Source organism: Rhagoletis pomonella, unplaced genomic scaffold (genome assembly GCF_013731165.1).
Source record: "Rhagoletis pomonella isolate Grant_MI unplaced genomic scaffold, Rhpom_1.0 Rhpom_scaffold_00005, whole genome shotgun sequence".
Lineage (NCBI taxonomy): Eukaryota > Metazoa > Arthropoda > Insecta > Diptera > Tephritidae > Rhagoletis > Rhagoletis pomonella.
Genome location: NW_023458559.1, coordinates 75,701,675 through 75,717,043, shown reverse-complemented (window position 1 = coordinate 75,717,043; position 15,369 = coordinate 75,701,675). Strand labels below are relative to the sequence as shown.

Genomic DNA, 15,369 nt, shown 5'->3' with positions numbered 1-15,369 from the left:
TACATACATACATACATATGTATGTAAGCATGTGTGATTCTATGTTTTGGGGTAAAGTAAACACAAGCAAAAGTTCCCTTAGGAAATAGGTAAGTAAAGCTATCGGCTATGCGGTGAGTATTGTGTAGAGAGTTGTCTTTCTTATGGTATCTCCATTGTGTGCGGATAAGAGTTGCTTGGGACTTCGAAGGCTTTTGTGTATTATAACCATATAAATACATATGCACTTTAATACATATCCACATCAAAGTTTGTCATTTACGCTGCTGAAAATGTATGCAAACAAGACCTAGCCAAAGCAGTTCCATTCGGGGTATGTATGTACATATGTAGCTAAATGATATGGTGAATTATCGTTATGGAAAGCGAGAACAAAAAAGCTGTTGAATTAAATTTTTTTTGTTAATATAACTTTTTTCGAATTTAATTTTACTTATACAAGTAAATGGTTTGTGTAAAGTTCGTTTTGTATTAACACCTCCAAGATCGAAATGATACTGCTTCCAAGGAAATTTTATAAATGGCAAACAAATGTACATTAGACTGTACCACCTTACGGAGTACACTCGCGAGTCTGAAGTATTTTTGTAAGGTAATTTCGACCTAGGGTTCGCCTTGTACCTACATTATGTGGCGACACCTAGATTCGGCTAGAATTTTTGTTTTTTAATAGTTCTACTGGAATAGCCAAAAAATGATTTGGATTTAATGATTTTTTATAACTTTAATTTGCTGACATTAGGATGGCGCGGTGGTAAGAACTGAGATCTGGTGGGTAAGTACTAGCACGGTATACTTGTGATCGATGAACTTTGGACAAAAAAATTGTATAGTCTAGAAAAAAGTTCATATACATATCATACTTTACGATCCGACTGTAAATGCCCAAAGTAAATTACCAAAGGAGACCCCTACGTTCGGGAAAAATATTTGATTTGGATTCGAATCGACTGTGAATGCCAAATATATGATGAAAAATTTGAAAAGGCGACCCCGTAGAAGGGCCAAAAAAATGTCTTTCGAAATTCTTCTTTATTGGCGCTGTAACCGCTTCTGTTCTTACAGACGCCAATTGGAGATACAAAGTGAAGGTAAGTTCTTCTCCACCTGCTTTTTCTAACGCAGAGGAGGCCTTCCTTTTCCTCTGTTGAGATCAAACATCCAAACCAAGAAAGTTTAAGCAAGGGGTTGCATAGGTTGGTGTCCTATCCCCAACCTTGTTTAACCTCTACATATACATATATTGAAGCGTTTGAGATAAACGGCATAGGATATACATACGTGCTTGATGTACGTTTTTGCAGTACGGGTACTTTCAGTGGCGGGCAAACAAATAGGGATGCGACGTTTTAACAAATTTTGGCTATTATTCTTTTGTTTATTTAATGTTTACGATTTTGGTTTATAAAAGTAAATGCAGCTCACTATCTAACAAAAACCATGTGGGCAAGTAAAAATTTCAAACTTTGTACAAGATCTATAAAGACTCGAATAATTTCAACAAATTTTGTATTAAAAATTAAAAAAAAGATCTACTTAAGTAGGTATGCATGCATAAAAAATGTTCGAACATTTTTGTGGAAGAAAATACGTCACACCGTCAACAATTGCCACAAATCAATGGTAAAGTCCTAGTTTATTTTTTTTATAAAACACCTCCAACTGATCTTAAGAGATCTTGAAATTTACAAGAAGTTTTTGTTTTAGATGTCAACTTTTGAACTATGACATTTTTTTTTGCAAACTCAAAATTAAAAACAACTTTCAAATAAATAAAAATTGTTAAAAAAAAATCAAAGTTCACAAATTGATATCTTTGAAAACCGGTATTGTACAAAAGAAAATGAGTCAAAAAGTTTTATAAGTTTCTGCTTTAACGATTTTATTAATTTCAAAATGTTATAATTTTTCATATATTTTTCTTCAGGTATATTCTGCGATGGTAATAAAAATTTTGAATCGGTAAATTAAGTTCCTGTAAATTTTTAAACCCTTTTCGCATTCTGTGTGCTCTTGTAACCGGTAAATTTCGCTACCATCTCATAAGCTGGTAACAAAGTATTGCCCCGTGAAATATGCAATGCTAGAATTTCCCCAATTTTTCATAGCTGAACTGCTGAATCGCGGTGACAACTACTGGCAACATTTTTTGGTAATAAAATTTTCCAGTTACAAAATCTTCGGCAACGTGCAGGATAGACCTGTAAATATCACCTTTCAAACAAGATCAGCACTATTTTTGTAATTGTATTAGTTTATGAGATAATCAAAAATTAAACATTTAAAATCCCGTAATTTGAGAAATTTGGAATTTTGCTAACTTTCGACAACAAAATTTTAATTTTTTCCGTTGGCGGAACTTTGTTATGTGATAAAAAAAAGTTCTAACCAAAATTCATACAAATCAAAAATGGTCGATTCCAACCAGTGTTCGATTTGACATGATCAAAGAAATTTCACTTTACATTAAATTTTAATTTTGTATTCAAATATTTAAGATTCGCGTTGTTCAAATTTAACAGATAAATGGAACACTTCCAATAAACAACTGTCGAATTGCAAGAATTTCGAACGGCTACATTCACAATTCTCTCCATTCCACAATGCAAAAATGTCTGCAAGAAAAATTTCTTGTAGTTAACGCCAACATTTCTACTCGTTACTCAACTTGCGAGTATCCAACAACATTTTTTACAGCCACCGCTGAGTGGCATCAATACAACCAAAGTAATTCTTCACATCCGCTCGCTCGCCACATTATGCATGCGCAGGGTTGCTCTTTCGCAAATGAATACACCTGTGTGTGGGGGAGTGACGCGTTGGGGGCACAATTAATACGCATTCGCGTAAAATTTTGATAATGACAACAAATGAATTGCGCATGTGCTGCAAAATTTTCTCCTAGCTGCTGTACTCTTTCGAACACACACATATAATAATGCCACACTTTGGCTCGGTTATTTATATTTCGAAATTCTGTCTTTCACGCCAACAAAGCATATTTTGAATGCAGTTTAAAGTCGTGCGCCAAGACATTCGGAGTTGGTCAGTTCGCCAAAAGCTGAAAGTGACAAGAAATTAAGTAATTAATGAAAAAATAAATAATTGTGGTGATACAAAGCAAAAGAAAGCTAAGGTGTGTACATATGTAAATTAAATATTCGTATTGACAGCAAGAAAGTAATTTATTGGCGTTGGTCGAAGCAGAAAGCGGAAGCGCAACTAGATGCGCTTCAGCGAATTTGACGCTTTTTTTTTACAATTGCAATTTGCCAAATTTTAAGTGTTATAAAATAGTACATTGAAATCGTACAAAAAGGGACGCCCTTAACGAATTTCGAATTTGTTGCCAGTGTGTTACGGTGCGTGCGGAGCGGTGTAGTGTGGACAGCTAGAAGGAAAACCCAACAATTGTTTTTCGGGGTGAAAAGGCCAGTTGGTTGGTGGCTGAAAATGTGAAAAGCAGTGCAGCGCAACGTAGGAAAACGTTAGCCGTAGCAAAAATTTGACAGTTTAAAAAATTGATTTTTATTATTGATGTGCGTATGTTTTTCGTGCGGTGCGAATAACAGTAAACAGCTTGGCACTTTGAAAATATGTAATTAATTATTGTGTTTTTGTGTGAAAATAATTGCAAACATTTTTGTGGTGTTTATTTTGGCGTGTGAGCAACGTCTGCTGCAACAGCAAAAACACCGAAGGCAACACGGCTCTGCATGAAAGTATGTAAATAGTATATTGAAAAACTACCCTTTTAGTGTCGAAGTTTTTTTTATACATATGTATACTTAAATGTATCTACTTACATACACACACAAATACTACATTATGTGACACCTTGAAATTGTAGAAAAAGTTGCTTTGCTTTGAGACGTGGATAAATGACCAGCAGATTTTGAAGTTTGTTGTTTTTGTAAATATAATTAACCGATAAGGTTTTCCCATCTTTCCTTTACAAAATACATACGTGAAAAGTAGTAATTATTAATGGTATTCCAAAACATGCATAAAGTTAAAAAAACTCGAAACTCGAAAATATACAGTTTCAATATTTAAGTCGCAGACTACTTTAAATAGTTAATATTATCAGATTATTTTTGGAAAATATGCCAAATACTATTTTCTACTTTTCATTATCTACTCTTCGATTGCAAAAAAAAGTGCGTGAACAAATTATTATTTTTAAACCCGCAGTATACGTTCAAAAGGTTTGCAAGGAATACTTAGGCCCACTTGTAGAATATCCAAGGTTAAATTTACAAATTCAGAGTTAAGTAACCTAGAGTTAAAATGTTATTTTTTTAACCCAAGAGATATTTGAAGCCGAGCTAGTTAACTCTGCCTGCCTGCGGGTATTTTTGATTTTGGTTGACATCATTGACCCTTTTTTGCGTCATTTGTTTTGATTATTCATATTCGTCTGCTTACTTCAGTAATTTCAGCGATAGCTGCTTGAATTTAGAAAAATTTCGTAAGTATCAAAATATAATGCAATCAATGGCTATTTATTAGTTTAAAATTAAATCTTCATAAACATCTGTTAAATTCTTCCTACACATCTATTAAATTCAGGTAAGCAAAAACCTGTTGTTTATTAATTTTACACAGCGCAAATGGAAATTTATTGGATATTTTCGTTAAAAAACTATTTATATATCTCAAAATCATGGCCAATCATGCAGAACGAAGCGAAGCCGCGGCTCCGTGCTCCAAATTACGCAAAGCGTGAAAGTTTGCTAATGTGCGACATTTTATAAAAGCACACGCACATTATTGAAAACAAAAGGACCGACGTGCTAGCTTCAAAAAAAAAAAAAAAACAAAGCGTTGATGGAGGTGGCTAACGAATACCATTCCACCACAACTCGTTTAGCATTTTATTATATATTGAGAATATTTCTCGATGCGAATATATATTGAAAAATTGAACTTATTTTTACTTTTAACGGATTTATTTAAATTTTTTGACAGAATGACACAGAGTTAGCAAATTAACCCCACAACATTGCTGGGTTAAAAATTTTACGTTTTAACTCTGAGTTAACCCGTAACCCCCAGCTGTGCAAGCCAATTTACCAATTTAACCTGCCCTGAGTGGGTAACTCATCGATTGTTTTAAGTTAAAGATATAACTCGACATCCTGCAAGTGGGCCTTAAGTTAATAAAAATACAGTTCTTAACACATTGATAACGACGAGCTACGGGCCACAGCTTCCATTTTGTTATTTTCATTATCTAAACGCTTTGTCGACGACGACATGATTTTTTGAACGCAGCAGCGATATCATGAATTTGTATGAGTTTGACATAAAATAATAGGAAGAACCTTATCTGTCGCTGGAAAAATAGAAAGACATCTATTCTGGCCAACACCACAGTCGCCGCGTAGCCGGGTCGTCTACATAAGAGTACGTGTTAAAATAATTTGACAGCTGTCCGTAGCTCGTCGTTTTCATTGTGCAAATGCAAATGCAAAAATTTAAGGCAGATATTAACGTAAATCGAAAGCATGGAACAGGTATAAAAAAGGTTGAGGCCATGCTGACAAGAAATACTAACCTTTCAGGAAGAAAAATTGCTCAGCTAGCGGATTGTTTCGAGTCATTTGTACGAAGAGTGAAAGGAGAGTCGGTGCTGAAGGCCAACAAAGTCCAAGAAAATGTTTAAAATTGGATCGGTGGTTACTGAAATATACCCGGCCGAAAATAAATCTCGACTTTGGACAGGCGCTGGTAAGATTTGCTTTGTTCCGTCTAGCGTACGACAAGAAGAACTATCGATGCGCTAGACACAAAGGTCACGCTCGCTCTAAGCAGTCGCTGACCAGTGATTCAAAACAGCTTCCGTCCTAATGAACTGTCGAATTACTAATCAGAATCCCCTTACAATTGCTTATATAAAATGTAAGACTGTGCCTTTTTTGTAATTTTAGAGATAATTTAGGTTTGGCACACATACCTAGCGCACTGATAGTTTATCATTGTATCGCAGTAGTTTACCAGGGCTTGTCCTGATGGTGACAAGGAAATAATTGCCAGGAATATCTAGCCAGCGCTAGAATCAGTTGCCCAAGCCAAGGTCTTGAGTTCTAGAGCCAGTCTGGGAACTCTTTTCATTCTGAGCATTTTGATTATGTATATATGTATATACATTGGGTGGTACAAAGTTGTTTATAGCCCGGCACTGAAGAATATCGAAAACAATAAGACCCATATTTTTAACCGACTTCCAAAAAAAGGAGAAGGTTATCAATTCGTCGGAATATGTTTTTTTATGTATGTCATCGCACAACTTTGTACCACGTCAACCGATTTCGAGAATTCTTTTTTCATTGGAAAAGTAGTGCCTAAGAGGTGGTCCCATACTAAGCTGGTTTAGATCCGATCATTGGATCATGAAATGTATATATATATATCATTATTAATATTTTACTTTAAAATTTTACTAACTACTTTTTCATAACTCCATCTCTTATATAAAAAATTCCAAAAAGGTGATTTTCCCGTGTATCTTTGGACACCCTTAATATAGATATATACACATATAAGTACTATATTTGTTCCTATCTCCATGCCCTTAGGCTGTTACAAACAACCGTTACATGAAAAATCTAAATAGAATTGAACACCTTAGACTAATCGTTAACAAAGTAGCTTTCGGAAACCCAGCGTGTGTTTTGACATGCTTCAACTTTTGGCAGCCAGAAAGATGGTGACACTATGTCGGGTACAGGTCACAGCGGAATCGAACGAAACGAGACTTCTGGCGTTATTCCCAAGGAATTAAAAACTCGATTTGCGAGACTTATGTAGGGCATTGTGGAATAGTATCTTGAAAGCAAGGGTGGTCAATGTCTTATCCGATTTTGTGGAACATCCAATTTATGGAGGGCCTATACCAAATTCGTAATTGTCGTAATTTTTTTACTTTCTTAATCGCAAGCGGACCTTGTAAGCGCTCTTTAATAAGATGACATTAATAATTTTTTCATCGTGAAAAAAGTAATAAAATACATACATTTGGTTTCTATTTTGTTGTTAAATAATCAACAAACATCACAGTAATATCGAAATAAAAATAAATTACAAACCAAAGAACGACACAGCACGTGATATTGTGGTGCCATATTATATCCTTAGCTTTGTTTATCTCACAACTACAGTGACGACAATGGCCAACACCGTGCGCCAATATTTCTATAGGTACTAATGCACACATAACTATGCACTCATACATATGTAACTATGTAGATTCCCAGTCGGTACAATAAGAAATAAAGAGGATTTTTAGAAAGAGTTGCCAAGTTTTGAATTTGAAAAACCAATAAAACCCAATAAAATGGAGTTTTTATGATTTTTTTTTTTTTTGGATGCCGATTCAAATTAATAAAAATAAATGTTTCTTGCTCGACGGTCGTTTTATTCTGTTTTCTATAAATTCAAATATTTTCGACCAAGCGACGTTAACATTCCTGTTCTTATTTTCAAATTTACAGCTGTATCCATCGTTGCCGTTTCGCTTAGATTTGAGAAAAATTAATAAATTTTTTCCTGACAATTTAAATGTGAAATTTTTGTTCGTTTTGCTTAATTTTTTCTACAATTCCTATCAAACGAAAGCAAAAACAAGAAATGAAGTTTCATGAACTATGTGGTAGTTTAAATATACACTGCAGTCTTTTATGGTCTCGTGAGCTAAAGAAACATAAAGAACTTTACTTTCCGACCGCTTGACTCTTGAAACAATACGAACTTTGATTTCCCTTTTTAATCTTTTTGTGTCACAAAGCTGCCGATTTCCACTATTTTTTACTACTTTTTTTAAGTTTCTTTATGATTTTATTTCTATTTTTGTAAAGTTGGTTACAAAACTTACGATTGCTTTAAATTTTGCTTCCATTTTTTTTAATATTTACAGATTTGGTGTCCTCAAACTTAAAAAAAAAACACCAAAAAGCGTACGAAGCACCAAATTCAAAAATATTTGCATTTTGATTAAAAAAGAGCACTAAATTTAGGCACCAGTGTTTTTAGGAGATGTTCTTATTGATCCTTTGAAGCAATAGGCCTTCCGTGTTTGATTATGTTTTCTTTTAAGCCTTTCTGATTTCTGACGCTTCTCCTGAGATTGTTTTCTCATTTGCCAGCAGGGCTATTCAAGGATCTTTTAATATGTACAACTAACATAGAGAAGAGTTTATTTAGAAGAGCTCTTCGCTTTGCCTACTGGGCTTGTCAATAAAAAGTATACATTCATACATACCGACATATCTGTATGTATGTTGGTTAGTGCGGTTTAATATGTATGGGAGATTTTTTCAACTAAGAGCGTTTACCACCGAAGGATTCTAGCGAAAATTTTCTAATTTTCTTCAAAACCTATTTTCGCTACTTGGCAAACTCCAAATTGATTTTTGAATCCTGCTATGCTATACGCGCATGGTAAAAAAAATGACCCACCCTATTGTATGTATTTTAACACAAATCCACTTACATACCAGCAAGATGGCAATCTAACTACATAAGTGCATACTCGTTCTACATACATATGTACTTACGTTCATTCTCATCAACGCGTGTACGAGTAATTACAGGTCGTGATGTCATTTGCTATACATACATATACTTTGGAGTGAAAGACATGAAATGAAAATAGTTTGAACTTTGTAAAAATAGTAAAATCGTACATTGACCAAGTTTTGTGTGCTTTCGCCTTGGATATGTGGCAAAACATAATAGCTAATGATTTACATTTCTATTTCAAATTTAATTTGCTATGATCATGGTATGTACTATGTACAAGAAAGGAAAAATATTCGCTGCTTAGATAGATAGTTAAAATCGACATGTACTGCACCCTGACGGATATATTGTGCCATTTACTCAACACAACACCTCATTTAGGCTCACACACACCAACAACAAGTGATTATCCTTTGGCCATATTGAGCTTAAGATCATTGGGATTATATGGCCAGCTTCCTAACTTATGTATGTGCCTTTATAGCCTGAAGCGTTCAATTAGGATGACCCATATAATCCTCAGGTTCCCTCAGGCAGCTTAATAAGAGTCCTATGTCTGTTGTAACCCCCCTTATGCTTGGTGTCCTAGCTAAGTCTTCCACTACCTCGTTTCGCTCTATGCCTTTGATCTGGGAGTTAAAGTAGTTAAATGTTTTTTTTTCAGAAAGGCATTAACGTACCCAAAGATGATTTAACCTCAAGAATAAGGAGAGCCTTGAGTATGGTCCCATACAAGTTTGACTATAACCAAATTTAGCTATAAAAAAAAAACTAATAGGTTTTCAAGTTGAGGAGAAAAATTTGAAAATACACATTTATATATCGATCTAGTTCATATTTGGTGGTTACATTACTCATAGGTGTAAAAATAGCGTTGCGAAAAATTTACCCCTCTAGGCTGGGCAGAAGTCGAGATATACCGAGAGCGTTGGTCCTTTGTGATACCACAGCGAACGGCAGACGTTACTAACGAAGAGTTGCCTCGAACAAACTATAAAGTATGAACCCAAGTGCCTAAGGCGCAATTTAGCAAAAACTGAGCAACATAAGAAGAGTCTTTTAGAATATTCGACCTCATTGTCCTCAATACAGCTGCGACAGAAGAAGTATTGTATGATAATTAATCTGACGGCGTGAACCCCGATCTCGAGCATAAGAAAATCTCTAGACATGCCGTGGTCTTTCCCCATCGTTAGCTGAGTTGTCCCGAGGCCCATTTTTCCAAGAAAAGTTCGCAAGTATTCAAAGAGGACTCCCACTCTCACTTTTCTTGGGATACCACCTCGAGGGTGCCGCTTCTGGCCTGTTCATCAGCTACGCAGTTTTCTGCGATGGCTGTCTGTGTAGATGTTAATTTCCCTTACCGCCCATGCGCACAAAAACAGCCAATCGACTATTTCCTTAATGGCAGCAACCTCCGCCTGAAAAACCACTACAGTGATCTGGAAGCCTAAACTTTGCCTTCCGTCAAGCTTCGATCTATCCGTGCAAAAGTTCACTGGTGCTTACCTCCAACCACACATCTCTTACCTATTGCCCGTCTACAGGTGTATAGAGTCACTGAAGCCTTCCTCAATCGACAGGTGAACGCAAGTGATACCGTTCCTAATATTTATGCAGCTATACCAGCTTTAAGAAAGAACGAAGTGAGGATGATTGGTCTGAAATCACTGGGAGTCATATGAGAACTATTGCCAGCTTTTGGTATAAACGTCACCCTAATCACTCATCAAGCCTCTTGCGAAGCAACTAGTGAATATTCAACACAGCCAACGAAATTACCCATCCAGACTTTTTTTTTAACTGTGCGGGTATAATGCCGTCGGGTCCCGCCTCTCCTGACCCAAATTGTATGGAAAATAGGCATTGAGGAGAAGCTTGAACGACTGCTCACTGTTCATATGTAGTCGAACAACAGTACTCGTATTCATGCTCATACTCATATTTGCATTCGTATTCGCGTTCGTACTAGTAACTACCTATGTGTTTGTATTCGTGTTCGCATTAATATTTCTACATGTATTCGTATTCATATTTGCATTCGATGAGGGAATCAAATTGTTTAAAGCATCTCAGTGTATTATGCATGTATGTACATTAGGGTGGTAAAAAATAAAAATAAAAAAAGTTTAAACGTTAAGAGCTCACCTCCTAGGAAAAATAATTCCCGTCTTTTTTGTTGAAAAGGAAAATGATATTTAGAACTGCCTCAAAGTTCATGCAGATTTTATGTGTTTTATACGGCGAGGAAATCCTTTTTCGTAGAAATGGTATAGAATTCTTGATGATCAATGTATTGATTAAAATATATTATATATATATATATAATATATAATATATATATATTTTTTTATATTTAAAAAGGGTTAAATAAAAAATTGGGTATTATAATTGAAATCTCCGGAAGAAAGTGTTTTTCAGCATATATAGTACATGGAAAACTTCATGGGCAGTTCTAAATATAAGTAAAACAAGTAAGAAAATCTAAGTTTGGGCGGAGCCGAACATTAAATACCCGGCGCAAGTATTAAATATATGTTTTCCACCTTTCCGAAAGCTACCGCTACATGATAAGCGGGTGTATAAATATTAAGTAAACTAGCATCCTTAAATTTCGAAATATTGAAATTTCAAGCATTTCTGAAATTTACCGTTATATGAAAAGCGGCCGTAATTTTAGTCCGATTTCAATAATTTTCAACGGTTTGCTTTTATGTGGCAAGCACAATAATACTACCGAGTTTGGTACAAATTGCTAGAACTGTTACCGATATACATAAATGTGATCATAAGTGGGCGGTGCCACGCCCATTTTTCAAAATTTTATCATAAGCGTATTTCCTGATAAAGAATTATTGCAACCGTCAATTTTGAATAAATTAGCTTTAATATTTACTGATTTATCGAGGATTTCGTATTTCTCGAAATTACCGTTATATGGGATGTGGGCGTGGTTATTGTCCGATTTTAAAAATTTTCTACCATTTGATATGCTGTACCAGGGTCAACAACTGTGCCAAGTTTGGAAGAAATTGGTGCAGCGGTTTCCAAAATATACACACTATAAGTGGGCGTGGCTACGCCCATTTTTCAAAAATTTTTAATATTCTTATTTCACGTCTAAAATTTATTCTAAATGTCAATTTTGAGTGAATTATCTTCAGTAGTTACTAAAATATCGCAGTTTTCGTATTTCTGAAAATTACCGTTATATAGGAGGTAGGCGTGGTTATTGTCCGATTTCGCCCATTTTCAATACCATCCGTCCCACGCCCAATAGAAGTGCATGTACGAAGTTTCGTTGAGATATCTCAATTTTTACTCGAGTTATCGTGTGCACAGACGGACGGACGGACGGACAGACAGTCACCGCTTAATCGATTTCTCTTTTCATTCTGATCATTTATGTATACATATGTCTATATCTATATCGATTCGTTTTGCCTGTTACAAACAACTGTTATGTGAACAAAGTAATAATACCCTTGTGCACAAAAACGAGTGTTCTTGTTTTCCATTTAGAACAATACTAGGGTGCGGGAGCTAAACATTTAAACCCCCCTTCCGACCATGTAGTTTTGGACCACCCTAATGTACATGTTTAACGTCTTAGCTTCACTTATGCCAACTAAACCGCTAATGGTTCAAATAGAAAATTCAATGGCTATTTTCCATTTGACTATTTCAATTACTCTAAACTACCTTTATTTGTATGTATATTTGTTACCGTTGTTTTATTTGTACTGCTTGCTTCTGTTGTCGTCGTAAGTATAACTGTCGTTTTATAGCTCTCTGTGTCATGCCACTCTTGCTCATTGTTGTTGAAATATCGATTTTCCTGAGGCAACTGCCAACCAAAGCACAAATACAAAACTCTGTAGCCGCCATGTCTATGTACATACATACATACATAAATGTAAGTTTATATCTTTGCGATTTCCAAACGTATACCATATATAACAACCATTTGCCTGGATGCTAAACCATTTACGAGCATATGTATGGGTACATACTGGCATATTCTTTTATAACTCGAATTCTACTTACTTCTTTGATGTGGTGTATGGCCGTTTCAAAACAAAACCGGGAAAAAAGTTCAGCTGTGGCATAAATCTTCAGCTTACGATTTTCACTTGTTTTCCATATGTATGTAGCTTCTTTGACGTTTATGTTCAACATTCCACTTTGTCTCAACACATTTTTACTTTGTCTCTCGCTCTTGTCTCCTTTGTTGCCTGAGTATGAAGTTTGAAGGTTTGCGTTAGAATCAAAAGTTTTACTAGCTTCGCCCACATCCTTTTGCCGGCAGCTAATACACTTGCCATAAAATCTTATTTTCCGTTCTTCTTCTTTTCTCTTTATTCTGTTTAATTTCATTACATATTATGCAATCGCTGTTGCCTGGCTGGCTGTATTGTGTTGAGATAATATTACTTTTCTGTTGGCTGACGCGAGCAATCAATGGGTTAGGCTGGCTATAAAAGAATTTATTTTTCAGTTCCTTTTATTGTTTGACTTGAAAACGTGGTTGGAATTGTGCAGCTTAGCGAATGACGTAGCCGAAAAAGTTGCTATACGAACTCACTGGTAGACCTTTCTGCGCTGGTATTATTTTACCCACCTGGAATAGTAACTGCGACTTAAGTCCATTAGGTATATTACCAGTACTCAATACAAGATCATATTTGGAATAACGTGTTCCGATGAAACTCTCAATAACTAGCCTGGATAAATTATGTGATATATTGGCAGTGTGAGTGTAAGACACTTACGGTTTTATAGTCGCTTCGATAACTCAGACACTAGACATTCATCAGAGACTCCGTTCTACTGGTATTAGGCAGTGATTGGAAATAATCCCTAAAACTAGCCGGTGTCAGGAGTGTTCCAGAGCAATGAGCGCATTGAACCTTCGTTTATCAAGCCTGGCTGATGAACCAAAGACTTCAATATTATATCCATATTTACGAATGCAGTCATATGCGACTTCAATTCTAGAACCTTCATCTACTTTTGCCATCTGCTTGAACAAGGGTCATCAAAACAGGCCATATCCATATAGAAAGGTACTCTCCTGGTTTGCACTTGGAAAAGAAATAATCATTTGCTTCCATTGAGTCTCTGGGTGCCCGTTTCAGTCGTACGGAACGGAAAAGTCCACAGAGACCCTCAGATGTTTGGTTACCTAGTTAGTACAGAGAAAGCTGAAGCTGGCTTCATATTTAGAAAAAAGGGGGTTAGGTTAAGTTAAGCGGTTCTCTTAGGCATTTCATTTGATGCCCCTGGTGTTACCACTTAACCCACTTTTATCAGGGCAGTAATTGGAAGTTATCCGCAAAAGGTTGTTAGAAAAATGCTCAATATACAGGTGTAATCATACCTTGTTTTCTCTACAACAGCTGCGGTTGTAAGGGTCAGAGGCATATTTCTCTCTCTTTGTGGTACCTTTACTTTTCCAATAGCAATCACAGATTACCACATTGTCAAACTTTTATTGATCCAGTTGAATCGTTCCGAATGATGCTTAGCCAGCAGAAGTACTTTGAACATTTTCATGTCGGAGGTTACGCCACACGCTCACTGAGCCGACTATACGCTCTATGAACGTCCTGCTCAAAGAGATGACTTCGAGGGTATCCTGCCTAGCCATTCATCAGGCATGAAGTAAACCGAGGCGATCGAGGGAGAGGTCCGGCGCTCTGCTTTGTTGATTGTAGTCTAGCCCCTGATTGCTGCCTGGGCATCAGATTAAACGATGGAAAACTGGTGTGTAGACAGTTGGCTGCCTCTGTATTAGCAGCCACGTCTGCCTAAAAAACGCTGAAGACATCTGGCGGCCTGAGAATGAAGTTTACGGCGAGTTACTGACAGAATACACCTCCTTTAACCTTGCCGTACAGCTTTGACTCATCCGTGGTGTTCATTGGTCCTATTACCAGAGGATGCCGCTCTCCCATTTACTCTTTTCAGGGATGTATGTATGCACCGATCCCTTCGCTATGAGGAAGAAGTTTTCAAGGAAAAGGGGAGAGCGCTCCCCTTAGTTCCGCACTAAATGCAGTTCGGTCAATTCCGGTATTTCAAAAAATCATTGCAATCGGCCGCTATTAGTGATTCCATTAAACTTTCGCGGCATGGCAAGGTGCTTTTCAGTAAAATTTGTATCCTACGGAAAGCAGTGTTGCTGCACTGCAAAAATTTCAGTTGGGTAATGAAGTTAATACATACATATATACATATGTAGGTATAAAAGTACATGCATACGTACGCACTCTTGTAGAAAATGAAGTTGTCTCAAAAACTGCTGGATACTCGAATCCCCATGCCGCATATCTGTAGTAGCCAATTTATTTTTACTTAAGTCTTTTGCGCAATTTTTCAACGACGCTCTTTCGTTTGCTGTCGGTCGTATTATCCTTCAGCCATTTTCCTTAGCTTATTTACTTACTTAAAGCATCAGTGGAAGCTACTTAAACTGAAGGTATTTGTGGCAGTTGATTGACAAGCTTATTTGAACTGGGCTATGTACACAAATACATATAGCCTCTTACATTTGTTTTACAAAAAAAAGTTGAAAATTAAATGCCTTCAGGTTTATTCTCGTTTACTTCTATGTAGTATAAGCATACAAATATACATACATCTGTTGGTTATATTTACTCGCACATATATGCATGTGTGCCTTTTCAAACATCTCATCTCCGATATTGTCCCATTAGAAGAACATTTGTCAAAGTATTTGCGGAAATAGTTCAACTTTCTTTTTGAACGTACTGGGATTTCTACTCTGGCATCCAAGTAAATGAAGCACTGACCCAGAGCAATGTAAATCAAATTTACTTAGGT

General features: G+C 36.1%; 1 protein-coding gene across 1 annotated transcript in view; it reads left to right on the top strand.

The window, feature by feature from the left end:
• The first annotated feature begins 3,001 nt into the window (after nucleotides 1–3,001).
• LOC118740221 overlaps nucleotides 3,002–15,369 on the top strand; it is a 125,549-nt gene continuing 113,181 nt past the window's right edge. Inside the window, exon 1 of the mRNA XM_036471719.1 lies at nucleotides 3,002–3,136. The gene's annotated coding sequence lies outside the window, so the exon portion shown is untranslated. The remainder of the gene's footprint in view (nucleotides 3,137–15,369) is intronic.